Below are 27,484 nucleotides of genomic sequence, written 5' to 3'. Positions count from 1 at the left end.
TGAGATACCACCACTTCACAGCATGGTATGACAACTATAAAAACAACAAAACAAAAATGTTGTTAAGGATATGGGGGAATTGGAACACTTCTGCACTGCTGGTAGGAATGTAAAATGGCACAGTCGCTATGGAAAATAGTATAGTCGTTCCTCAAAAAGTTAAAAATAGAAGTGCCATATGATCCAACAATTCTACTTATGGGTATATTCCCCCAAAGAACTGAAAGCAAGGTTTTGGAGAGATACTTGCATTATTCACTATTATAACTAAACTATGGAAGCAACTCAAGTGTCCATCGATGGATAAATGGTATAAGCAAAATGTGGTATATACATGCAATGGAATGTTGTTTAGCCTTAAAAAGGAAAGAAGTTCTAATAGATGCTACAATTGGATGAACCCTGAGGACATTATGCTAAGTGAAACAAACCTGTCACGAAAAGACAAACTGCTGTTCAATTCACTTAGGTAGTTAGAGTAATCAAAATCATAGAGACAAAAAAGAATTGTTATTGCTAGGGGCTGGGGTGGGAACAATGCAGGCGTCTAGTTTAAGAGGCATGGAGTTTCAGTTTTACAAAATAGACATGGATGGTAATGATGGTTGCAAAACATTATGAATACATTAAGTTTTTATTTTTAAGTAATCTCTATACCCAACGTGAAGCTCAAACTCACAACCCTGTGATCAAGGTTTGCATGCTCTTCCAACTGAGCCAACCAGGCGCTCCTCATTATAGATGTATTTAATATCACTGAAATATATACTTAAAATGGTTAAGATGGTAGATGTTGTTATGTGTATTTTATGAAAATAGAACAATCAAGGGCCCAGGGAGCACAGTATGGTTCAGATCCATTTCAGTAAGAGCCAGTAAATAGATGAGAACTGTAAAGAACTTGAGAGTTCAAGCTCTAAGAGGTAAGGTACTTCCAAGGAATGATAAAAATTTGCTCAGCAGCTGAAGTTAGGTAGAAATGAATGTCACTAAAGTTAAGTTTAAAGAAGGATTATAGATAAATGGGAAATATCCTTTGAGAACCAAAAAATAAATACTCATTATTTGATAATTTTAGCCAAGTGGTTTGGTTTGGGTGTTAAGTGTTTGAAAGGAGAAAACATCAGGACTATCCTCTGCAAAGCCTTCTAAGTACATGATTTCTATACCTGAAGTTATGAGTTGTTGAAGTCTCTACATGCTAAGCATATACTAATTTGGTAATTTCACAGTATTACTCTATTGAAAATATTATGGACTTTAGACCTAAATACATAGTCCATCAATTACTTGCCAAATTCTTTACATTATTAGGACCAAAAAAATTCTTTTTCAGATCTAATACTATCATCCTCTGCCTCAACAAACATGGCAGTTGGACTTTGTCTCTGCCAAAACCATTATGCCTTAGCTTGTTTTGATGTACAGATAGTTAATAAGTAGTACTCAAAATTTATGATAGTATAGGATTTATAAGTGGTATCACAATTTTTATAGATTTTTTGAAGGTAGGTAGCATGAGTTTATATATACTCTTCTTTTCCCTCCACCCACCCAAATCCTACCCTCTTCTACTACACAAGCTCACCTGTGCATTCTTTCTGGTGATGTGTATATTAAAATATAATACATCATTGCTACTCAAAGTGAGGTCCAGGGATCAGCAATGTTGGCATCACTCTGGACCTTCTCAGAGATAGAGGTTCTAGAGCTTCACACCACACCTTCTGAATCAGAATCTGAATCTTAACAAGGATTCCAAGTGATGTGTATACACATTAAGCTTTCAGAACACTGTACTAGAATACAACAATTCTCCACATGCCTTGACTAGACTCCTTATCTTTCAAAAAGCTATCAACTCATTAATTGGGCAGGTCCCCCCCCCTTTTGGAATGTACTGCTAATCCAGTGATTCTCAAAGTGTGGTCTGAAAATTCTGAGGGCCCTTAGAAACTTTCAGGGGGTTCACAAGTTCTTCCCTTTTCCACTGACATAGCCATGTGAGGCTAGATTGTCATCAGAACTTCAACCAAAACAATTTGATGCAGCAGATCGAATACGGAGATACAAAAATGCAGCTACTATTAAGTGTGATGTAGTTATTTACAAAAGTGAATACAATGCCTTTCTATTTTTGTGTTGGAATATATAGTTATTTTTTTAAATGTTATTTATGTTAACATGTTGTTATGGAGTGCGGGTTCCCAAAATCAAAAATTAGAACCACTGGTATAATCTGTCAGTGAGAGAATAGGCTCCAGTATGACATTTCACTTACAACTTTATAGAAACAGTTTTGTAAATTGAGGGTAACCTTCTATCTCTAGGTCACATCTTTTTAGCTATCTGTTTATAATCTCTAAAAATTGGCCCACATTCCTTGTAAGAATCTGCGTTTCCTTCTCCTGAATGATGCAAGTAATCTATCTCCTCTTAGATGTTTAGTAACTTAAAGTTTCTTTTCCAAGGGAGCTTAAATATTGAAGAGAAGAATGACTTAAGATCAATGGAGACTCATAAATCCAAGGGCTTTTGATTGTTCTACCTATTAGCATGACTAGCATCCTACAACTGATCTTGGCAGAGACTCCTAGGAGGGCCCATGGTTGCTGGCAGTGGCTATTTTTCAACAAATAGCATTTAGTTAGCATTTCCCAGCCATAGAGATTCAGGATCTGCTCATTTTACAGGAGAGTCCCAGGGTTTGCTTTCTCAAATGGTTATATAGTTCGGTTGAGTCTCTCAAATGCTGGACAGCTTGGTATTATTCCTGGGGGAATAATCTATCTAATTCTATCTAAAGCACAGCTCAAAATATTTATCTACCTCTCTAGAGATATTTAAAACATCTTTAGCTCTCAAGACCCCTAAAATTGTAGCAAGGGAGTAAGCTTAGAATACTGTGTGTTATCACATTCCTGCTTTTTCTCCACAGTACTTACTACTGTTTAAAATATCATATTGTTTATAAATGTGTTGTGACTCACCTCCTCTCCCATGAAAGTCTCCTTAAGGGGTTGTGTCTTTTTGATAGTTGTAGCTGCAGGGCCAGGAACAGTGCCTGGCATTTCATGCTCAACAAATACTGATACTCTATTAATAGTAAACTCTATAGAAACAGAGTATTAGGTTGACATTTAACCCAAGAGGCTATGTCCAAGGTGAGAATGTAACTGGAAAGAGCAAGGTATTATTCTGTGGCCTGGGAAGGTCCATATGACCAGGACTTACTTGGTTTCTGGCTTAAGGAATTCATAGCTTTGCTATTATGTGGGCCTCGGGTTGACAGTTATGGGGAGTCATAAAGGGTAGACACTGGAATGCCAGACAAAATTCTTTACCCTAGAAGTGGTTCTATCTACCTGCATTGGTAACTTAATAGTGTGTGGAAAGCTAAGAGTAATGATGATAAGCCCTCTTTTAAGCGAGTGGGATGAGAAAGTGGAAGGAGGAGGCACTGATACGAAAGATGGAAAGAAAGTAGGCTCTTAAATTCCATTCTTTCTTTGGACTGGTCTCACTGAGTCTGGCATAAACTAAAGTATGATTTGAAGATAAATGCAGCCCTCTAATTTCCCCCCCACAATGCCACACACAATTAATTACAGACTCTTTTGAGACCCAAAGACTGGGGGTGGGAAGTGGACAAGGACCCTCCTTGTACTTGAAATGTTCTGAATGAAAATTCACATAGTGAGAAAGAGATTTTTAGAAGGTTAACTATAACGTAGGCCATTTCAGGGATGTGCAAGAAAACCCTGGCTTGCCAGAGGGAAAGAAAAAAGATCTGCCATGAGGTAGAAGCTACAAAAAAATCAACTAAAATGTCTAGGGTCATGCTGTCCTCATTTCATCATTCTGCACTGGGCTGCATCTTTAGGACACCTGTGAAAATGCAGAGGCTTTCTGTGAGTCCAAGGCAGACATAAAGGATATCCTGGATATCCTGTGTTTTGTTTAGCTACAAACAGAAACTTACAAATTAAATCTTCCTTTTCACTCTAATTGTCATATATACCTATCTGTGTATTTATATTTTAGTATATTTAAATACTATATACTTGAGCAGGGTTTTAGTTGAATTCTTAAGAACCATAGCAGATTAATGGATTAACAACCACATAATAACTCTTCTGAACAAGGTAGAAATACCACGCTCTGTGGCATTTAGAAATCTTCGAGAGCAATTGGAGGCCTCCATTGCTTCTTGCAGTATGTAATAATGGGCATTTCTGTGATAGAAATAGTTTTCTTCAGGGGTGCCTGGGTGGCTCAGTGGTTAAGCCACCGCCTTCGGCTCAGGTCATGATCTCAGGGTCCTGGGATCGAGCCCCACATCGGGCTCTCTGTTCAGCAGGGAGCCTGCTTCCTCCTCTCTCTCTGCCTGCCTCTGCCTACTTGTGATCTCTGTCAAATAAATAAATAAAATCTTTAAGAAAAAAAAAAAAGAAATAGTTTTCTTCAAATCGCCTCTTGTATCTAAGGGATACCAATTTTATTCAGAAGTCATGCCGGGTTCTTAGAGGAGGTTCACCAGACCTCACTAATTTTCTTAGGAGTAAATGGGGGTAGATGAATGTTTGGGATGATAAGATAGGCAAAAAGAGGGTCCAGAACAAATTTCCTGCATTTGCAAAAGAGAAGACTATAGAGACTTTTAGAGCTGTTAGGGGATATTGAGGCGTGACAAAGAGAAAAAAATTGAAGAGCAAAGTGTTTTAAGAAGATATGGATACTGAGGCAAGTTCATGAGATCAGAACTGAAAATAATTAACTACATTCATTTGTCTAAGCTGAATGTTTTCTCCATCCGTAGAAAAGTTACAGTAAAGGAACTGTTGTGGAATTACAAATATATAAAGTAACACTTTCTAACTACTAGGTTGCCAACATGGTATGGAACAGATTTGCATCCTTTCCACCTTTTTTTCCTCTGTGATCTCCTTTATTTTTTCTTATTTTAAGTTTACTTTTTAAAAAAGAAAAGTAGTTAAAACTGCAATCTCACAACAGAGTACTATTTATATTACTATAATTCTTCTCTCTTCTATGAGGACTCTTGAAAGAATTTCCTTAAAATAACATGTTCCTCTAGTGCGTTATGTAGATATTTAACTACTTGACAAAAGACTAGAGAGAAGTAGGATGAGGAGGAGAAATTTAAAACCAAACCTACTGCCAATTGAAAATGAATCAAAACTGGAGAAAAGAATTTCTAATTTTTTATATAAGTGAGTGGAAAATAATTGCTTCAAGAAAATCTAATTGATGCAAATTTCTTTTGCAATGCCATAACATTTATAGTTCTTTTTCTCACATTAGACATTTTGAAAGTTGGAGAGAAGCAGCACCATTTTAGTGAATACATACTTGTCCTAACAACTTGTGATTGTCAGTTGCACATCTTGTCCATCATCCTATTCAGTATCAATAATTTGAGCTGCTGAGGTTTAACTGATAATTAGTGCTACATGACACAAACACTGCTACAGTGTCACTGATAATAGATAGGGATAGTACTTTTATTTTAACTAAACACTGTTAATATTCTGGTTTCTTTCTGGTCTCTTGAATAATGAAATTAGTTTTAAAAGTGTGAGTTGGGGGGCGCCTGGGTGGCTCAGTGGGTTGGGCCGCTGCCTTCGGCTCAGGTCATGATCGCAGGGTCCTGGGATCGGCCCCGCGACCGGCTCTCTGCTCCGCCGGGAGCCTGCTTCCTTCTCTCTCTCTCTGCCTGCCTCTCTGCCTGCTTGTGATCTCTCTCTGTCAAATAAATAAATAAAATCTTAAAAAAAAAAAAAAGTGTGAGTTGGCTCACATCTATGTACACAGGCCATAAACCTGCTAAAAGGTTCAGTGCCATCAGAATTTCACTTTTATGCCAGATACCATTATTGAACTGCACATTTATTTTTTTTTTAAAGACTTTATTTATTTGTCAGAGAGAGAGGGAGAGAGAGCGAGCATAGGCAGACAGAATGGCTGGCAGAGGCAGAGGGAGAAGCAGGCTCCCTGCCAAGCAAGAAGCCCGATGTGGGACTCGATCCCAGGATGCTGGGATCATGACCTGAGCCAAAGGCAGCTGCTTAACCAACTGAGCCACCCAGGCTTCCCTGACTGCACATTTATTAATTTTCAAACACAACACCCTACAATCTTCCAATAATTTCAGTTTCACTTTGATTTGGATGTTTGAGAGTGCATTTTATATTAATACACAAACTTTATTCACAATTTATAGTTATGTAATAGGTGAAAAAAATAATGCATGTAAATAACTGCCTTTTAAAAAAAAAAAGTTAAATTTTTGCAGGAGCCCCTGATCATGCTTTTCATTGTGCATATTTATTGAACAATCAATATCCCCCACACTTAACACTGAAATATTGAAGTTATACAGAAAATCATAGAGCAACTTTAAAAAGAAGTATTTTTCAGGGCACCTGGGTGGCTCAGTGGGTTAAGCCTCTGCCTTTGGCTCAGGTCATGATCTCAGGGTCCTGGGCTCGAGTCTCACATTGGGCTTTCTGCTTGGCGGGGAGCCTGCTTCCTCCTCTCTCTCTCTCTCTCTGCCTGCCTCTCTGCCTACTTATGATCTCTGTCAAATAAATAAATAAAATCTTTAAAAAAGTAAATAAAAAACATTTTCAGCACTATTCTTCTGTGTTTTCAGGAGTATATCTGTGTCTATTGCAGAAGAGTATATATGGTCTCTCTTGTCCCTCGTGTTAATCAAATGGTCTTGCTCCGTCCTTCCATCCTTTTTTAAACAGCTACTTTCAAAGCTTGACAGACATTTGTCATTGTAGCAATCTAGAGCAGTAGAGTAGTAGTATGGGAAGAGAGCCATCTCTATTCCATATTCTAATTTGGTGTCCTTTGGTCCTTTGTAAATGTTAATAAGGAGTTGCTGATGCTTTAAAAGTTTGAAATTGTCTCTATTAAAGTTAATACATTTAAAATCTGTAACTACTAAGTAAAAGAAAATTGATAAAATAGAAAACACCTTATCATGGAAGATTTTCTTTTATAAATTCGCACTGTTTTAACTTACGGTTACATAGTGGAGGGCACTGCATTTCTTTTGGTAAGTTACTTAGAACATAATTACATGCTAATATCCTACACTGTACAAGGCGTTCAGGAGACGAAAGAATCAGTTTCAGTTATAGCTTAGTTAAATTCGAACAAATGTCATCCAAATCAAAGGCTTTTCCTTTTCCTTTCAAAGTTGACTAATCTTGCTTTCCTGCTTTAAGCGCGTAGAGGCCTTGTGGGTACTTGGCTACAAATTCCACCTCTTCCAAACCTCAGCTTAACGAAAACCCCCGATCTCAGGGTTCAGAGTACCAGTAAAGTGGGTTTAGGCGCGCGCCGGTCTAACGTTTTGTTCTCTTTCCTACCCTGGTCCAGGAAGTGACAGCAACAAGGTCGGAAGACTCATTGCGCTCCTCCTCCCGCCACTTGCAGGCTTTTCCAGAGTTCACTTAACACCGCGTCAAACGCTTCCCGCAACCCCAACATCCACCTGTTACGGCGTCCCACACCCCCGCCAGTCTCCAGGCCTTGCCAATCACAGGCTTCCGCAGGGGTTACGGCGACGCCTCTCTCCTGGCTTTGCGGTCCCGCCCCCTTCCAGAACTATTTCCCGCCCTCCGGGCCCTTTGTCCAATCGTCAGCTACTTAGTGTTCTTTGGTTCCCGCCCCCTCCTTCCCCGCCCTCCTGAGGTACCGCCCCCTCCCCGTTAAGGCTGACGGAATCACCTGACCCGGAGGAGCTCCGTCGGAAAGAAGGCAAGAAGGGGCGTGTGTGGAGGGGAGGGGCGCGAGAAGAAAGGGGGGATGCCGGGAGTGGGGCGGGGAGAAGGGGTGGGGGGGTTGTCAGTCCGATCTCGCGAGAGAGGACGGAAGCCTGTGGGAGCCCGTGGCCTTTAAAGTGCGGTTCAGCCCTTTCCTCCCGGGGTAGTTTGTAAACACGGCTGAGCTCGGGCTTCCTTGGCGACCGAGAGAAGCGTGAACTAGTGTCCTGGAAAGGTGAGTAGTGTTGGGGAGGAAGCCGTAAGACTGGAGACTGTAGGGATATAGAGAAAGAAGGCACTAACATGGCGACGTCGCTCACCGTAGTCCCCACCCCCAGCTTCCCATCACCTCGGGCGCTCCTGCCTCAGTGCCTAGCCCTCGGGGCGACTGAAGCTGTACTGCCACCTCAGCGGCTCGAGCGGCGTCGGCTTCGGGAGCTCGACGGGCCGGGCGGGACCGTTAGGTAACTGGCATTCGTTGTTCCGGCCCCTCCCCGATCGCGCGCTTTCCTAACGAAGAGGAAAAAGGAATAACGGCTCCTCTTAGACCCCTCCCCCCGATTTATCTTCCCCTTCTCTGGTTAGTTCAGAGGTCTCTGGGCCCCACCTCGGATCCGGGAAGGGCGCTGGGAGACCCCCTTCAGTCCTTGGATTAGCAGGAAGAGGGCCGGCTCTGGTCTCCCCACCCAAGACTCAGTGGTTGGGGACTGTATAGGTGATGGTGGACGGGAGGAGGATCGGGAGGCGCAGCAGAAAATAGGGTCAGGGTCTCTGCCTGTGATGGAACATGATGGAACAAATGGTGTGGAGAACCTGTGAGCTGAAAGTCTTGGCCTTTTCTGTCCTTTCTGCCCCCTCACACTCCCGCCACCCCCCACTTTTTTCCCGGTGGGGCGGGGCTGAGGTGTGGGTGCAGATTGATTCTGGTATTTTCCCCCATTTTTTTTTTTTAACCTCCCTGAACGGACTGCAGAGCGTCTGTAGGGAAATAACCTATGCTTTTTATTGATGCCCTGGGGACTAGGGCCGAGAGATAGTGTGTATGTGTGTGTTGTGTGTATTTTCTGTGTTAGCTCGCAGGAAGAGGGAGAAGGCGGAGGAGCTGGGGACTATTTTTGTGTCCTTAGGTAGTGTAAAATTGCCTTTGCTCAATGGGGAGTTTAAAACTGGTTGAAGCCAAGAGCAAAACTCCTGTGAATATAATGGAATAAAAGGGATTACACCTCGTGGACCTTCACCTTATTCACTGATACCTATATTATATGAAAGTCATAATTTCTTAGGCATTTTAAATTATGGAGACTAACAATAATGTGCATACTTGGAAACCAAAACAAAAACTATTCCTCTGAGTAATTTTGGTCGTTTGTGAAGAAACCACTGCCTTACTATGTGTAATTTTTAAATAGCCATGTAACCTTGGTCTGTTGTACCAAAACTATGAAGGTGATAAGCTTGTTTAAAAGTCAGCCCTGCAGAGTTAAGTGACCTGAAAGACAAATACAGTAGCAGTTACATCTTGTAATTAAATTTGTTACACTGACTTGAGGAATCCACTGTTGTCACTTTTCAGAACTGCAGGAACATCTTTATAAAGTGTGTTTTAAAAAACAGATGCCCTTCTGCAGATAAAGAAGAGTTAAGGATGTTCTTGAATCTTTGGTCATCAATAATTGAATAACAAAAATCCTAGTCTTTGTAATTTATAAGAATCTTAAAATTTTATGGTAGTTCGTGTGCTGCTTTCCTAAAACCTGTTTTATCTTGTTTTGAGAGGATTACTGCTGTTAAATTTTTAATTATTTGAAATATATGGCAATTTAGAATATAGGTGTTTGTATTTGTTGAGAATGAGCTTTCAAGAACTCTGTGTTTAAGGTTCACATGCCTTCTGTAGATCTCATTGCATTTCCTGGAAATTTTTAAAACATAACCTTATTTCATCTTTGGGTACTTTACCATAATCTGTTAAACATGTAATACAGGAATTCCTGTATTTACTTTACTTGGAGTATTTGTTTCATATATTTAAACTAAATTAACTGTAAATATTAAGGTTACTGTGTTAGCTCTGTAACAAATAATTTGGAGGAATGCGTTTTCTTGGTATTCAGGATATGAAAGCTTCCAATATCATTTTTAAAGATGTTATGCTATACATCAGATGTCTGCGATAACTAGCATTAAGTCTCAAGAAGTAATCTGCATTTTTCCTACTTAAATATTTGTGTTTTGAAAAAGTTGAGTTTTAGTGATTTAGATGTTCCCTGCTGGTAAATGCTTAGATCATGTTAGATCAAATGTGTAGATCGTATCTGTGTCATCTTGAGCAGATAATACAATCTCTTTTCAAAAACCCATTGAATAGGGGCACCTGGGTGGCTCAGTGGGTTAAAGCTTCTGCCTTCGGCTTGGGTCATGATCCCAGGGTCCTGGGATGGAGCCCCACATCAGGCTCTCTGCTCAGCAGGAAGCCTGCTTCCTCCTCTCTCTTTCTGCTTGCCTCTGCCTACTTGTGATCTCTATCCGTTAAATAAATAAATTTAAAAAACAAACATTGAATAACAAGAATTGGATAGTAAACTGATCTTTATAAAAAATAAATACATTAGTACTTGTTATACTACTCACAGTAATTAAAATGTACTATAGGAAAATAATAAATTTGCATTGTTATAGTCAGTAATTTAACTTAGTATTTCTGTGTTTATCCTTTAACTCCCATCTGTTCTTGAGACTAAGGGTCTTACCTAAAATACTGCATGTTTTCTTAATGAAATTCTTAATGAAGAGGTATTAATGTTAGTATTCACTATTTATGTCCAGGGAAAAACCCACAAAACATTTTACGTTTTTCCTGTTTCTTGAGCTCAAGATTAAAAGGAAAGAGTGAAATATAATTTCATAAAAATTTAAAGAAGTTTGTGGAACTCTCTGGCCAACAATAATTGGAATTATTTTACATATATTACTATAAACTTGTCATGTATTATATTATTATAGATACCCGTATATTCTATATACTATTTTCATTTTAACAATCGTGAAATGTATATTCATTTACATTTTTAAGTATGTTTTAAGTGATGCTTTTATTTTTTTCCCTTCTTGGCATTTTGGCAGTGGTAGTAGAGTGTTAACAAACTTTTTTTGTAACAAGAAGGAATTTAAATAGAGTGCTTTTGGGGCAAGGCTATTCACCCATGTCTGCATTGTCTATCTTAACAAAGATAGTGATTCTCATTTTTTTTCTGTCTTAATACCCAAGGAATAGAAACACCCCCAACAGTAGTAGTAGCTTATTACCACAGAGATTCTCAACAAGATAAGTAGGGAAAACAGGGTGGCAATGATTACAATTGGCAAAAAGCCAGTTGGCAAAATACCAAGTGTGTTTTGGTTCTTTGGCTAGTAGTGCATATCTTTATCTATACTACTACCTTAATTTACAGATTCCCTAGATGTTCTTTAGTTTGCTTACCTGAACCTAAACTTTTGTCATTCCAGCTTCATAGTTTTTCCAATTTTATAGCTTTGTTTTTTTCTAATTCTTGTGCGGGGGTGGGGGGGGAGTGGGGGCGGGCTAGTGTGTTTCTATTTATTTGAATGCTTAAAATAGTGTTACTAGAAATCAACCACAAGTTTGCCCTACTGATAAATAACTTTTCGTTATTTTTGTTGCTTTCTAATTTCTGTATATATATTATAGCTTTGACAGAATTTTATCATTAGTTAGCATTATATTTTATTTTTAGAGCTTTAGCATTTCCCCATATTGCCTAACCTTCGTGATATGTAATGGTTACATGATAGTTTACCAGTTGACCATTAAAATTTCCTCTATTTTAAATGCCCAATGGAAGAATGATTGTTTTCAGTTTCTCTGAAACTGCTCAGTCTGCTCTTGAATTGAGCATCCCTATGCGTCTTTTTACTTACTTTGAATTGTTTCTGTAGGATACTAATCTCAAGTGAAATAACTAGGTCAAAGGATATATATTTAAAAAAAATTTTTTTAAAGATTTTATTTATTTATTTGAGACAGAACGAGAGTGACAGAGTACAAGCAGGGGGAGCAGAAGGCAGGAGAAGCAGGCTCTCACCCGAGGAAGGAGCCCAATGAGGGGTTTGATCCCAGGACTCCAGGATAATGACCTTAACTGACTGAGCCACTCAGGCGCTCCAGGTCAAAGGATATAAATGTTTCTATACTGCCAGATTTTTGCCTCTCCAAAGAGTAGATAGAGCAAGTCTACACTGTCAGGAGAATCTGAGTACACCAACTTTATCATAATTTTACCAACTTCGGAATTGTGCTGATTAATAAAGTAGGATTGCATAATTAGGAATTATTGGTGAGAATAAGTTGCAATATTTAGCAGTTTTGTTTAGTAGACCATATCAGTCTCAAGTTACTTGCTTACCAGTGATCTGTGTGCTGGGACAGATAATGTATATTTTATATTTTCTTCATTTCACTATTTCTCATATAGATTACTTGACATAATGAACTTGACAGTGTAGTAACAATAATCCTTAAATTTGATGTAGTTTTACATGGTTTACATGTTGGGTGTTTTATGCTAGTTTACTTTGATATAAGAGCTACTTTTTCATCTATAGGTTTATGAGTTATTGAAATTCATAATGGCATTTATTTCCAAATAGGTAATCCTTGAAATAAAGAATGTGTATGTTATAGCCTGATTGAGTTGTTTCCTTAGTGTTGTCTTCTGGTGCATAATATGCATATAATCAATGTTTTAGGGTACTTATTAGGAGCCAGACTGTCATGGGTCTACCACTTATTATCTGTATCATCTTACTATCTGTATCATCTTCTCTGTGCTTCAATTTCCTTAATTTTAAAGGTAATACTTAATTCATAGCTTTGTTCAAAGAATTAGTGTGTATAAATGCTTAAAGCAGTGTTAATGAATACTTAGTATTCAATTAACTAATGAATACTTAGTATATGGTGTGGTAATTATTGTTGAAGTACATTCAGAAGTAATAATAATCTACCAAAGCCCTACCAGGTATATGTGATGTAGCTTGAAGGCAGGACATTAATCATCTCTTTAGTAGCTTTGGCCAGAAAGTTGAGTTTTCTGTAGGAACTTATACTTTGTGGTGCAACTTACTATGTTAGAATTTTCATAAATGCATGTGAGAGAGTGTCTCCTATTTTTTGTTCCCTTTGTCCCCAAGTCAGACTTTTCTTATATTAAACTTATATTAAACTTCTGTAGTATAGCATGCTCATATTTTGAGATGATAACATTGTGACAGTATGATTTCCATAAAATCTATCATTTTTTTTCTATTCCACTAGAAACATTTCGGTGAAACCTTTCATTCCTCCCTCTTCATAGTGGAAGAGATGATTAAATAAAATACATTTCTAATATTTGTTCTTTTTTTTAATTCTAAGTTTTTATTTTAATTCTAGTTAGTTAACCTAGTATTAGTTTCAGGTGCACAATATACACTATTTAGAACTTCCATCTAGAACCCTGCACTCATCACTACAAGTGCATTCCTTAATCCCCATCACCTGTTTAGTCCATCCCCTCCACTCCTCGCCTGTTCTCTGGTAACTGTCATTTTTCTGTAATTAAGAGTCTGTTTCTTGGTTTGTCTCTCTCATTTTTTCCCCCCTTGTTTTGTTTCTTAAATTCCACACACAGGTAAATCATAGGGTATTCATCTTTCTCTGACTTATTTCACTTAGCATAATACTCTGTAGTTCCATCCATGTCATTGCAAATGGCAGGATTTCATTGTTTTTTATGGCTGAGTAATATTCCTGTGTGTGTGTGTGTGTGTGTGTGTGTGTGTGTGTGTGTGTATCACATAATCTTTATCCATTTATTTGCCAGTGGACACTTAGGATGCTTCTGCTTTAAATAATGCCACTATAAACATAAGGATGCACGCATCTCTTTGAATTAGTGTTCTTGTATTCTTTAGGTAAATACCCAGTAGTGCAATTGCTGGATCGCAAGGTAGTTCTGTTAGCTTTTTGAGGAACCTGCATACTGGTTTCCACAGTGGCTGAACCAGTTTGCATTCCCACGAGCAATGCACAGGTGTTCTTTTTCTCCACATTCTTGCCAACACCCGTTATTTCTTGTGTTGTTTATTTTAGCCCTTCTAAAATGGGTGTGAGGTGGTACCTTGTTGTAGTTTTGATTAGCATTTGCCTGGTAAGTGATGATGAGCATCTTTTCACATGTCTGTTGGCCGTCTGTATGTCTTCTTCTAATGTTTTTTTTTAATTCTTTACTGATTATTTAACTAATGTAACTCTTCTCAATCACAGTGTTGAGAGTAACGTGTCTTTTTATCATTTGTAAGGAAGGTTTTAGTCATCGACACGATGTTGGATTGAGGGTTATTCCTTTAGTAATATCTCACTTAATTTTGATATTCTTTGAGAGGAAGAGTGAGAGATGAGCTTACTGGTGTTGCAGTAGGAATTATACATAATCTATACCCTATCTTATTTGTGCTCTCTTCATAATGAGAAATTAGTGTCAATACACTTTTTTAGTATATGTGCTGCTGAAGCAAGCACTTAATATCCTCTTAATAGTGATAACTAGGACTTACTGTAATTCTTGGTGAGCTGTGATTTCTATTTTCTTTTTACCTTTACAAAAGTTTTTAGTAAGCATACAATAACAATAAAAGATACAAGAATATAATTATAATAAAAATAATAATAGGTAAGTACATTTTATTTTTACATATACCTTTAGAAAAATAATACTGTGGGCAATATTTTGTATAACAGATGTGATTATCAAATCTAAAAGGATGTTATTAGTAAAAACTTGGATCAGCACTGTTCATATTCATAACCATTAATCTGTAAGGTCTTTTTATTTGTGTGGGGATTTTTTTAGATTATTTCCTTTTTTTAAGATTTTATTTGTCAGAGAGAGAGGGAGCGTGTGCACAAGCAGGGGGAGTGATAGGCAGAGGGAGAAGCAGTTTCACTACTGAGCAAGACCCTGATGCAGGACTCCATCCCAGAACCCTCCTGGGATTGTGACCTGAGCTTAATGCAGACTTAACCGACTGAGCCATTCAGGTATCCCTAGATTTATTTATTTTTAGAGAGGGAGAGAGTGTATGTTTGGTAGGGGAGGCCAGAGGGAGTGGGGAAGAGAGAATCCTCAAGCAGACTCCCTGCTGAGCGCGGAACCTGACACAGTGCTGGATCCCACTACCCATGAAATCATGACCTGAGCCGAAACCAAGAATCGGACACCTAACCAACTGAGCCACCCATGTGCCCTTGTACTTGTGTATTTCTAATGTTTTGTTGTGATTTTAGGCTATAAGACTAGAACTTGCTTACCTTATATCACCTAGGGATTAGAGGTCTGGGAATAATTAAGACTCACTTTAAAAATGAAGTTTAACTTAAAGACTGGTATTTTTATTAACGGATTTTTGATATATTGGGTTGGCCTCAATATTTATACTTTCATGAATACAATATTGGGAAAAGTCTGAGGTGTTCCTTATGTGTGCCATCAAAATTCCTTTGAGGAATTTCGTCAAAACGCTTATATACTCTTGGGAATTAGGGATATGTGTGAAGAACATCTGTCATGTCTGCTGCAAGTGGGACAAAATTAAAAGCTGCTTTTCTCATTAAAGCTGGGCTTCTTCTGTTTTTCACACTTCTGAGGTGTTTGATTTCCTTACATAGAACTAAACCTTATATATCAAATAACCTTATGGGATAACATCAGATTCATGGGTTAAAGACTTAAAGCCTTTTGTTCAAAAGTTAAACTAAACATGTAGTTCTCAGTTTGGGGCTTTTAAGAAGGTAGTAATTAGGATTGATTAAGCATTAGGAAAATGTACATTTAATGTCAAAGTAAAATACAGAACGTGTAATAAACTTAATAGATACCATGTAAGCACAATGCGTTATACTATGTATTTTGCATATATTGTTATCTTTTTTTTTTTTTTTTTTTAAGATATTTGACAGAGACAGACAGACCGAGAGAGGGAACACAACAAGCAGGGGGAGTGGAGAGGGAGAAGCAGGCTGCCTGCTGAGCGGGTAGCCTGATGTGGGGCTCAGTCCCAGGATGCTGGGATCATGACCTGACCTGAAGGCAGACACTTAACGACTTCACCACCCAGTTGCCCCATCCTTTATTCTTTTCGACAACACTGAAAGTGGTGTATTATTTCTTACTGTTGAGGATCATAGTGAACTCATACCATTTAAAATTTTTCTAATATAGAAAGTCAGAGTTACCTTAACCTTGAAAGGGAGTAAAGTCCTACTAGCTCATAGTTAACAGGTTTTCAAACTCTTAGGTTCCAAGTTTTGTTATTATGACCATAGTGATGTTCCCAGGACCCCAGGATTGCTCTAGGATCGCTTTTTGCATTTTGTGGCTCTTGACCAAGATACAGGAAGAAAATTAAAGTGCAGAGTTACGTGTGTATATAAGGTATTGCTGCCCCTGAAGCCTTGTGACACAAGCCTACCCTCCTGGGTGCCTTACTTATTAACATTTTTACTCACTCTTAATTTCCTCTTCCTGCATCACAAATTACCACATATTTTGCATCTTAAAACAACACAGATTTATCGCACAGTTTTTGTAGGTCAGAAGTCCAGGTGGGCTCAGCTGGGTCTTCTGCTTAGGGTCTTACAAATCCAGAATTAATTAGTTGGCTGAGCTGTATTCCATGCTAAGAGTGTCTGGGGGGAAAATCCACTTCCAGGCTCATTCAGATTCTTGGCTAAATGCAAACTCCTTGTGGACTGAAAACCAGAGTTGGTATTTGCTCTTAGAAGCTGAAAAACTGGGAGTCCTGGGTGGCTCAGTGGGTTAAGCATCAGTGTTGGGCTCAGGTGGCTCAGTTACTGATCCCAGGCTCCTGGGACTGAGTCCCTCATCAGGCTCCCTGCTCAGTGGGGAGCCTGCTTCTCCCTCTGCCTGCTGCTCTGCCTACTGGTGCTCCCCATCTTTCTTTCAAATAAATAGAATCTTAAAAAAAAAAAAGCTGAAAGGCTTTCAGTCCTGTCCCCTCCAGTAATGGCAAGACAAGTCTCCTTTATACTTCTAGTTTTTGTGACTTATGCTACTACTAAATCTCTCAGAATTCAGAGAAAGTTTTCTGTTCTTAAGGGCTCCTGGATTGGGCCACCTGAATAACCCAGAATAATCTTCCTGTTTTAGGAGTTGTTATCTTTTTGTGTCTTCAGAGTCCATTTTGTAATGTAATATAACTATTCATAGTTTCCTGGGATTTGGGTGTGGACTACTTTGTGGGACCATTCTACCTATTAGACTCATATGCTCCTGAAAAGAAATTTGATAAACTTTGTGCCCTTGCACATTTCTAAGTTAAATCTTAAAAGTTTTCATCTTAGGTTTAAAAAGTTGAAAGAGGGGTGCCTGGGTGGCTCAGTGGGTTAAGCCACTGCCTTCGGCTCAGGTCATGATCTCAGGGTCCTGGGATCGAGCCCCACGTCAGGCTGCCCAGCAGGGAGTCTGCGTCCCCCCCTCTCTCTGCCTGCCTCTCTGCCTGCTTGTCATTTCTCTCTCTCTCTCTGTCAAATAAATAAATAAAACCTTTAAAAAAAAATAGAAAGTTGAAAGAAAGTACAATTTCTGGCTTTTCTAGATACTGACACTATTTTTTGTAAATACCTAATGTCAGTAGCGATTTGATGTTGTCATTTTAAAAAACAGTAGAATTAATCTTTAAAAGTTGGAAATTTTCATGATTCCTCTTATTGGCCATCTATTTAACTTCACTTCTCCAACATAATTTTATTTGAATCCAGTGGATTTTAATGTTTTAAAGTATTGATACCTTTTCATACCTCTCTGCAATAAATATAATAAATTGAACTTAGATTTTAAGTTTATTAATTTCATGGAGCTCTCTTGGGACAGTGTATTTTTGAACAATATTTTGAGAATGGAAGAAGCAGTCATTAAATGAAAAGTTTTTATTTTCCTGCCATCACACTAAACAATATATATGAATTCAGAACATTCCTAAACACAGGGCAAAATGCCATTCTTAAGAACAGTGCTTTAGCAGAAATATAAGACAGGCAAAGACACAAACCTGAGGTTTAATGGTGCCTGAATTAAGGTAGGCTTTAAGACACTTTTTAAATAATACCCTGTGGGGATTTTTCTGTGGAGGTTTTACAACCTGGGGCAATGCATGGTAATGAAATTTGGTATGGATGGGAAGTAGGAGTTTCTTTTGAACTGTGGAAGGATGAGGATTTAGGGAAAGTAGATTATTTTTAGGAAAGAAAACATAGGGAAATACAGATAGGAAATTTTCTTACAATTTATCCTTCTCGGGTGTCCCTTGGAATGCATTAGTGTACCTTCAGTATTACATAAACCTGTTTGAATACTACCTTGAAAAGACTATCCTCTTCCTGCTTAGACCTTATCCTCCCACAAGGCCAGAAGCCCATAGAGTCTTCTGAGTCCATGTCAAGAGAGATTTCATTCCTTTCTCACATGAATATCTACTTTCTGAGCCTTGTTTTTTGACACAAGATCTGCTTCCCAGAATATTTACCATTAGCAGTGTTTGCCTCCTTCAGCAGAGCCCATTCCCCTTAACCATAGGTTAATTATATCCAAATATAGGCATACCTGAGATATGGTGGGTTAGGTTCCAGACGACCACAGTAAAGCAAGTCAGATTTTTTGGTTTCCTAGTGCATATAAAATTTTTGTTTTCACTATGCTGTAGTCTATTAAGTGTGTGCTATTATTATTATTTTTTTTTAATTTACATGCCTTAATTTAAAAATACTTTTTTGCTAAAAGAAAAGCCAGAGATCATCTGAGCTTTCAGCCAGTTGTAATCTTTTAGCTGGTGTAGGGTTTTGCCCATGGTGGCTGTTCACTGATGAGGTGGTGGTTGCTGAAAGTGGGGTGGCTATGGCCATTTCTTTCTTTTTTTTTTTTTTTAAGGTTTTATTTATTTATTTGACAGAAATCACAAGTAGGCAGAGAGGCAGGCAGAGAGAGAGGGGGAGGCAGGCTCCCCGCTAAGCAGAGAGCCCGATGAGGGGCTCGATCCCAGGACCCTGAGATCATGACCCGAACCGAAGGCAGCGGCTTTAACCCACTGAGCCACCCAGGCACCCCTATGGCCATTTCTTTAAGTAAAACATCAATGAAGTTTACCCACGGAGGAACTTTCAAAGTTGGAGTCAGTCCTCTCAAACCCAGTCACTGCTTTTTCAACTAATTTTATGTAATATTCCAAATTCTTTGTGATCATTTCAATAATCTTCATAACGTCTTTACTAGGAGTAGATTCCAGCTCAAGAAAATCACTTTCTTTGCTCATGCATAAAGAGCAGCTCCTCATTTGTTCAAGTTTTATCATGAGATTAAAACAGTTCAGTCACATCTTTAGGCTCACTTGTAGTTCTCTTGCTGTTTCCACCACATGTGTAGTTAATTCCTTCCCTGAAGTCTTGAACCCCTCAAAATCATCATGAGAGTTGGAGTCAGCTTCTTCCAAACTCCTCTGTTAATGTTGATATTTTGACTGCTTCCCATGAATCACAAATGCTGTTAATGGAATCTAGAATGTCGGTCTTTTCTAGAAGGTTTTCAATTTTCTTTGTCTAGATCCATCAGAAGAATCACTATCTCTAGTAGCTACATTTTTATAAAAAATGTATTTCTTAAATAAGACTCGAAAGAATTACTCCTTGATTCATGTGCAGCAGAACAGATGTGTTTAGCAGGCAAGAAAACATTAATCTTGTTACACATCTCTTAAGCGTTTTGCGTGTCAGGTGCATTGTCAACTAACAGTAACATTTTGAAAGGAATTTTTTTTTCGGAGCAGCAGTTCTCAACAGAGGGCTTAAAATATTCAGTAAACTATGTTGAAAACATGTGCTGTCATCCAGAATTTGTTCCATTTATAGAGCACAGGCAGAGTAGATTGAGTGTAATTGTTAAGGGCCCTAAGATTTTCAGAATGATCAGGAGCATTGGCTGCAGCTTAAAGTTACCAGCTGTATTAGCCCCCAACAAGAGAGCCTGTTCTTTGAAGCTTTGAAACCAGACGTGAACTTTTTACTAGCTCTAAAAGCCCTGGATGGCATTTTCTTCCAATCTAAGGCTGTTTCATCTACATTAAAAATCTTTTGTTTAGTGTAGTCACCTTCACTGATGATCTTAGCTAGATATTCTACATAACTTGTTGCAGTTTCTGTATTTTTTTTAAAGATTTTTTTTTTAATTATTATTTATTCAACAGAGAGATAAAGAGCACAGGTAGGTAGAGCCGCAGGGAGAGGGAGAAGCAGACTCCCTGCTGAGCAGGGAGCCTGATGTGAGGTTTGATCCCAGGACCCTGGGATCATGACCCGAGCCAAAGGCAGCCGCTTAACTGACTGAGCCACCCAGGTGCCCCTGCAGTTTCTGTATTAGCACTTGCTCCTTCACCTTCTACTTTTTAAAGATTTTATTTATTTGTTTGTCAGAGAGAGAGAGAGAGACAGAGAGAACAAGCAGCAGGAGCAGCAGGCAGAGGGAGAAACAGGCTCTCTGCTGAGCAAGGAACCTGATGCAGGACTCTATCCCAGGACCCTGGGATCAGGACCTGAGCCAAGGCAGACACTTTAACCAGCTGAGCTACCCAGGCATCCCCACCTTCTACTTTTTATTTATTTTATTTTATTTTTTTTTAAGATTTTATTTATTTGGCAGAGATCACAGAGATCACAAGTAGATGGAGAGGCAGGCAGAGAGAGAGAGGGGGAAGCAGGCTCCCAGCTGAGCAGAGAACCTGATGTGGGGCTCACAACCTGAGCTGAAGGCAGAGGCTTTAACCTACTGAGTCACCCAGGCATCCCCACCTTCTACTTTTTTTTAAAATTTTTTTAAATATTTTATTTATTTATTTGAGAGAGAGACAGTGAGAGAGAGCATGAGTGAGGAGAAGGTCAGAGAGAGAAGCAGACTCCCCGTGGAGCTGGGAGCCCGATGTGGGACTCGATCTCGGGACCCTGGGATCATGACCTGAGCCGAAGGCAGTTGTCCAACCAACTGAGCCGCCCAAGCATCCCCCCACCTTCTACTTTTTAAAAAAAATTTTTTTAAGTAATCTCTACACCTAGTGTGGGGCTCGAGCTCAAGACCCCAAGATCAAGAGTTGCATGCTCTACTGATGGAGCTAGCCAGGTGCCCCCTTATCTTACTTACACTTTTATGTTATGTAGGTGGCTTCTTTACTTATACCTCATGAACCAACTCTGCCAGCTTCCAACTTTTCTTCTGCAGCTTCCTCCTTCTCTCAGCCTTCTTAAAATTAAGGAGAGTTAGGGCCTTAGTCTGGATTAGGTTTTAGTTCAGAGGAATGTTGTAGCTAGTTTGATCTATTCAGACCACTAAAAGTTTCAGTTGTAAGGCAGTTTCATTTATCTTTTGCATGTTCGCTAAAATAGCACTTTTGATTTCCATCAAGAAGTTTACCTTTTGCATTCATAGCTTGGCTACCTGTTTGGTCCAAGAGGCCTAGATTTTGGCCTGTCTCGGCTTTCAACATGCCTTCCTCACTAAACATAATCATTTTCAGTTTTTGGTTTAATGTGAGAGATGTGCCCCTCTTCCTTTCCCTTGAACATTTAGAGGCCATTATAGGGTCATTAATTGGTCTAGTTTCAATACTGTTGTGTCTCAAGACAACACAGGGAAGCAGAAAGAGGGAGAGAGATGGAGGAACTGATAAGTGGAACAGTTAGAATTTACAGAACACTTAGCAGTTAAGTTTGCTGTCTTATGTGGGTGTAGTCCCTGGCACCCTGAAGCAATTGTAATAGTAACATCAAAGATCATTGATCACAAGTCACCATAACAAATATAGTAAGAGTGAAGAAGCTTGAAATGTGCAAGAATTACCAAAAGGAGAGACAAAGGCATGAAGTGAGCAAATGCTGCTGGAAAAAAATGGCACCAATAGAATTGTTCCATGCAGTGAAGATTGCCAAAAACCTTCAGTTTATAAAAAATGAACTGTCTGTGAGGCATAGTAAAGTGAAGCTCAGTAAAATAAGATACACCTGTATAAGAAATACATATACAGTAACTAGGATAGGGTTGCAGTGGTAAAAGAGAGAGGTCTTTACATCTGTGTGTTTCAAGTTACCAAAAAAAAGTACTGTTTAATGTGTTTCAGAGTCATTAATCTTAACACTGCATGCATATAAGCTGTATAGGCCAGGCCACTTATAGCTTGCTAGCTTAATCTTCTTGCCTTTCTCTTGAAGTGAAGACCAGAAGTCCATCTTGCTGTTTTCTAGGGTGTTAGTTCCTGGTCTTTTGTGAGCAACTGCTAAAATAAGAACACAACACTCTGTAGGAAAATCTGAAGCCCTACTTAAAAATACACATTTCCCTGAAAAACAATTGCAGAAATTTATCTCTGCCTAGAAAATATGAACCTTTACACAGAGACATTTGTCCTTTGAACTGCTGCTCCATTTATAGTCCTTATTTTACATTTGTATAGCTAAAAATCCCCTTCAGGTCCCTTTCCCTTAAAGGAACAGTCTGTAAAACAGAATTTTGATGCCAGCTTTGAAATGAGAGTCTTTCCAGCTTCTAGTATTCTCATCAGAGTTTTAAACATGAAGACTGTTTCAGCAGCCTTATTCAAGGTAAAGTGCATTCCTTCTTTTCAACAGTCTGCAATAGGGACATCTCCCAAGTTCATACACAGCCTAATAATGAGAGTTCAGTCCTTAAATAATGGTAGAGGAGAGTCTGCTTTCGCTTTTAATCTTGTTCCAGGATGACTGCCTTTTCCTAATGGAATTGGTAACTTGGTTTTCTGCCAGGTTTTTACCCAGACCCGCTTGGGCACTCCATTACTTACATAATGGTCCTGTGTTAATCGTTTCTGAGTTTTGTGGACTGCATATGTGAATTTATCCTCTAAAACTACAACTTACTTAGGTTGTTTCTTTGCTCTTGCATTGTTATTCTGGTCTTCAGATTTCTCTCTCTTTTCTTTGTCACCTACAGATTGGCCTTTTATATTTAGAGAAGTTCTTTATGAACACTGGTCTTGCTCCTTGGCCACTGGCAGGACTTTCTGCTTTTGAAAGCTCCCTTCAGTGGACTGCTAAGACATTTCTACAAGGTATCCAACCATCTTACATTTTAAGGTGAGGTGTATGATGACAGAAATGTTGACTGGTATTCATTTTCTTCTTTTTCTTTATTATAGATGCTCCAATTTTTAACTAAGCATATGATGAAATTAAGAATTTATTTCTCAGCCTGGTATAGTTGTTACATTCTGGTGTATGGAATATAAATAAAAGTTTCCTGTGAGTTGTTGGAAATAGCAGACTATTGCTCATCTCATTCTCTTTCCTGCTCTCTGATCAGCAGATGTTATGGTTAGACCTTAAGCACTTATTTTAAACCATGAAGGGGACACCGCATATTGAGGATGGGAAAACAACAAAATAGAAGGAGCCTAATGATCATGATTTGGGATTACCTGTGCTTTTATGTGAGAGAAATTAACTTCTGAATCATTTAAGCCATTGTTTTGAGTTTTCTGTCACTCATAGCTGAACCCAATCCAGCTGATAGAGGTATTAAAAAATCAAGCTGTTAACAAATGAAAGGCATATGAACTGGGTCCCCTGGATGGGATGCTACAGCCCTGACACAAGAAGAAATTTTTATCTCTAAATAAAAAGTGGAAGAAAAGAAAACAAATATTATCATCTCCACTCAGAATTTTGATGATCAGATTCAGCACTGCCATTTCACCTATTATGTATGACTACCCCCTGCACCCCCATTAAAAAGCTTCATTTTTCTCCTTTCACCAAGATTTCATTGCTCTACTTCCATCTTTGAAACTGTTACACCTCTGGGTAGCATTTTGCTATACAGGTGACCACAGGATAAACTTCTTCCTGGAGCATTGAAACTTTTAGAGGGAACCTTAATTTTTATATCAGAAGATAATGGCATGAAAGACAAACTTGACATACATTTTTAAAGTAAATACTTAAACATTTTTGTGTCAGAGTTAACTGCATGAGCCTATTTCCTCAGATCTCACAGAGTAAGGTGTTCAGTCTTTTTTCTGCCTCTCCTTTGTCCTAGGGATACTCAGATGGAAGCTTGAGAAGCACTGCTTACTTGATTAGAGCTAAGCGATTCCTGGCAGCGGTGAATAAAGCTCATGGCCCACCAGTTAGAAAGGTAAGATGCAAAATGCAAAAATGTTTTTTAAATTTTTTTAATTTTCCAGTTGTCTCTCAAATATTACTGAATTCAGCAGGTGCTTCCAGATTGTATCCTCAGGGTGCTAGTGTCCTACCACATTGATAGTGTTTAGTAGGAAAAAAAAAATTGGAGGTTTAGTAAATTTGGAAATGATCTTTTGGAGCTACAGTGCATATCCACAAAGAAAAGCACACGAAGACTTAACATTAAATTGTTTAATTTTTTTTTGAAAGATTTTAGCATAGTAGGGAGAAAGGCAGACAGAGGGAAAAGCAGGCTCCCTACTAAGCAAGGAGCCTGATGAGAGACTCGATCCTAGGAGCTTGGGATTGTGATCTGAGCTGAAGGCAGACACTTAACTGACCGAGCTAACCAGGTGTCCCAAATTGTTTAATTTTAATTCAGAGCCTTCTAAACTTAACCTGACTAGGGAATTCTCTATAGCAAAGGGATCCCCATATGAAGGTCCCAATTCTTCTAGGATTTTATACATGATAGTAACAAGAATTACTCCTTGAGGGGCACCTGGGTGGCTCAGTGGGTTAAAGCCTCTGTCTTAGGCTCAGGTCATGATCCCAGAGTTGTGGGATCAAGCCCCAAATCAGGCTCTCTGCTCAGCAGGGAGCCTGCTTCCTCCTCTCTCTCTCTGCCTGCCTCTCTGCCTACTTGTGATCTCTGTCTGTCAAATAAATAAATAAAATCTTTAAAAAAAAAAAAAGGATTACTCGTTGAAGTATATTCTTTCTTTCTTTTTTTTAAGTGCCCAATATGGGGCTTAAACTCAGGACCCCAAGATCTAGAGTCACGTGCTCTACCTACTGAGCCAGCCCAACACTCTGAAGTATTTTCTGTAGTCCAAAAATATTTTGGATAAGAAGTATTGCCCATTTGAAGGCTGTACATGGTAACTGAAATATCAACATTTATTTGCTTTTGTATTGAGTTAAATCAACAAAATTTAGTTCCATGATTATTCACACTGATCAGAAATATTAATAGGAAGTTATACAGTCCTCAAATACACCTTTATTGAAAATCTTCACAGTGTGGTGATGTTAAAGTTATAAAATACAGTGGTTTCTCGTTCTAAGCCATTTATAGTTTGGGGATATAGCTTCTAAAAATGGAAGTCATTTATAGTTTGGGGATTTAGCTTCTAAAAATGGAAGGAAAATTTTGGTAAATTAAATGTGATCTGGCATACAAAATCTTTCAAAACATGGTTATCTAGTGATAGACTTTGTCAGATATATCAAGCTATACAAGCAGATTGATTGGCCTGTGCTGTTACATCTGAATCTGAAGGTTCAGATCAAAAGAGAAACCATGTGTAAATGTACAGCTACTCTAATTTGCACAAAATTTAGAAAATAAATATATATGTATAATGTATTTGAAAAATAATTTTTTTAATAATTTTTTTTAAAGATTTATTTATTTGACAGAGGGAGATTACAAGTAGGCAGAGAAGCAGGCAGAGAGAGAGGAGGAAGCAGGCTCCCTGCTGAGCAGAGAGCCTGATTCGGGGCTTGATCCCAGGACTCTGGGATCATGACCTGAGCTGAAGGCAGAGGCTTTAATCCACTGAGCCACCCAGGTGCCCCTTGAAAAGGTAATTTTTAAGCAGGAAACTTTTTAAGGAGGAAAGTAAGGCAAACTTTTTCTTGCACACTGATATATATATAATATATATATGTTAAATAATTTTTGAGCTACTTGACCAACTTAAATGTTCAAATCCTCATTTGGTTAGAATTGTTTTCCATAAAATGTAATTCCAGGGGCACCTGGGTGGCTCAGTCAGTTAAGTGTTCAACTTTTTTTTTTTTTTTAAAGATTTTATTTATTTATTTGACAGACAGAGATCACAAGTAGGCAGAGAGGCAGGCAGAGAGAGAGGAGGAAGCAGGCTCCCCGCTGAGCAGAGAGCCCGATGTTAGGCTCGATCCCAGGATCCTGGGATCGTGACCTGAGCCGAAGGCAGAGGCTTTAAACCCACTGAGCCACCCAGGCGCCCCAAGTGTTCAATTTTTGATTTCAGCTCAGGTCATGCTGTCAGGGTTACGAGATCGAGCCCTGTGTCAGGTTCTGCACTCAGTGGGGAGTCTGCTTCTTCCTCTCCCCCCAGCCCCCCGAGACTTTTTCTTCCTCCCTCTCTCTCTGTGCCCTTCCCCTACATGTGTGTGTGTTCCCACCCCCTCAAAAGTAAATAAATCTTTTTTGAAAAAATGTAAATTCCATGAGGGCAGGGACTGTGTCTGTATCATTAAGTGCAGCACAATTTCTGTCTTCCTACATGTACTCAATAAATATTTATTGACTAAATGACTAAGTAAATGAGTGATCTGAATTTCAGGGTAGAGAGAGTAGATGGAGGGTTAGCAGTTACTAAGATGGGTAGGTGGGAAATGAGCACATTCTAGACTGAGATAGAGCAGATTAAAAGCCTGTATGAAACTAGAGCCAAGGGATTAAGGAGTAGCATAAGACTGGGCTAGAAGGCAGGCTTCAGTCCATATGCACTGGTCTGGAGGCAGTATTATGGATTTGAGCCCTTATCCTAAACATTTCTTTTTATAACTGATCCTTTCCTCTCATTTTGATGGGTACTGCTGGTGTGCAAGTCATCATTCTCTTTTCTGAATTTAGCAGTAGTTTGTACTGACTTTCTTATGCATAATGTTGCCCTTTAATCCATCCTCCATACTTCTGTTAGATCTTGCAGAAATTCCCCTTTGATTATCTAGTTCATCATCATAAAATCTTTACATTTTTTTACAGCAGAATAAAGCACACTTATTCTTTAAAGGGCCAGATAATGGATATTTTAGACTTACTAGGGGTCACATATGGTCTCTGTTGCTTATTCTCCTGCCACCCCCGCCCATTTAAAAATGTGAAAAACTTGCTTAGCTCAACATTTTGGCACAGGCCTATATTTATAACCTCCGAGTGGCAGTGGGATGGGGGTGGTGAGGGTGGAATCCAAACTCCTTGCCAGGATTTGCTTCTCTTTCTGGCCTTATCTCTCTTCCCTTCAACCTTATATACACATGCTTCAGCCATCAGAAATTCCTAAAGATTCCTCAGTGTACTCTGCTTCATTGTGATTCTACACTTTTGCTGTCTTCTCTGCTGAAAACATCATTCCTCGCCACCTGATTCCTCTACCGTTGAGACTGTACTCAGGCACTACTTCTTCAGTAGTAGCCTTCCCAGACATTTGGCCATGTACTTTTCTTAGTTAGGGGTTAGAAACTTAACCAAATGAATTCAGGTTTTTTTTTTTTTTTTTAAAGAGCTCATACTCAGAATACAGAAGACTTGCATGATTCAGTCACAGAAAGCATAGTTAGGCATTACAGAAACTACTTT

At 38.8% G+C, this 27,484-nt stretch overlaps 1 protein-coding gene across 3 annotated transcripts in view; it reads left to right on the top strand.

The window, feature by feature from the left end:
* The first annotated feature begins 7,884 nt into the window (after positions 1-7,884).
* The window catches only part of ATF2 (activating transcription factor 2), an 84,833-nt gene continuing 65,233 nt past the window's right edge, over positions 7,885-27,484 (top strand). Inside the window, exons 1-3 of one of the 3 annotated variants that reach the window (XM_044242380.1) lie at positions 7,885-8,037; positions 22,883-23,000; positions 23,987-24,085. The gene's annotated coding sequence lies outside the window, so the exon portion shown is untranslated. Of the gene's footprint in view, positions 8,038-22,882; positions 23,026-23,986; positions 24,086-27,484 lie in introns of all 3 variants that reach the window. The other 2 variants (XM_044242378.1, XM_044242379.1) reach the window with 2 other exon arrangements.

The sequence above is a fragment of the Neovison vison genome, chromosome 3, assembly GCF_020171115.1.
Source record: "Neovison vison isolate M4711 chromosome 3, ASM_NN_V1, whole genome shotgun sequence".
Classification (NCBI taxonomy): Eukaryota; Metazoa; Chordata; class Mammalia; order Carnivora; family Mustelidae; genus Neogale; species Neogale vison.
The sequence above is the reverse complement of the archived record's forward strand: the minus strand, read 5'-3'. Positions and strand labels throughout refer to the sequence as shown.